The sequence below is a fragment of the Aptenodytes forsteri genome, unplaced genomic scaffold, assembly GCF_000699145.1.
Source record: "Aptenodytes forsteri isolate BGI_AS27 unplaced genomic scaffold, ASM69914v1 Scaffold104, whole genome shotgun sequence".
NCBI lineage: Eukaryota > Metazoa > Chordata > Aves > Sphenisciformes > Spheniscidae > Aptenodytes > Aptenodytes forsteri.
The window spans coordinates 2,033,582-2,033,904 of NW_008795943.1; positions in this window are offsets into that span (position 1 = coordinate 2,033,582).

Sequence of the window (323 nt, forward strand, 5' to 3'; positions counted from 1 at the left end):
TTCCGCCCCAGGTGACTCAGCCAGGGCTGAGGGCGCCTGTTTGCTCCCGCGCCATGGCAACCCGCCACCACAGACGGCCCCACTGTTGGCGGCCGTTGCCAGAGATGACGGCCACGTCCCATTGCCTCATGCAGATTGTATGTGATAACGGTGATCTCTGCTTACTCCGGCAGCAGCACGGCTTCCTGATGTCACCTCGGCCCAGCCCTGCCAAAGGGAAGGTGTGAGCTCTCCTCCTGGGAAAACAACCCCTTTACTCTTTTTTTTTTTTTTTTTTTTTTTTCCCCCCCCCCCCCCCTGGCAACTGCCCCCCCAATTTTCCC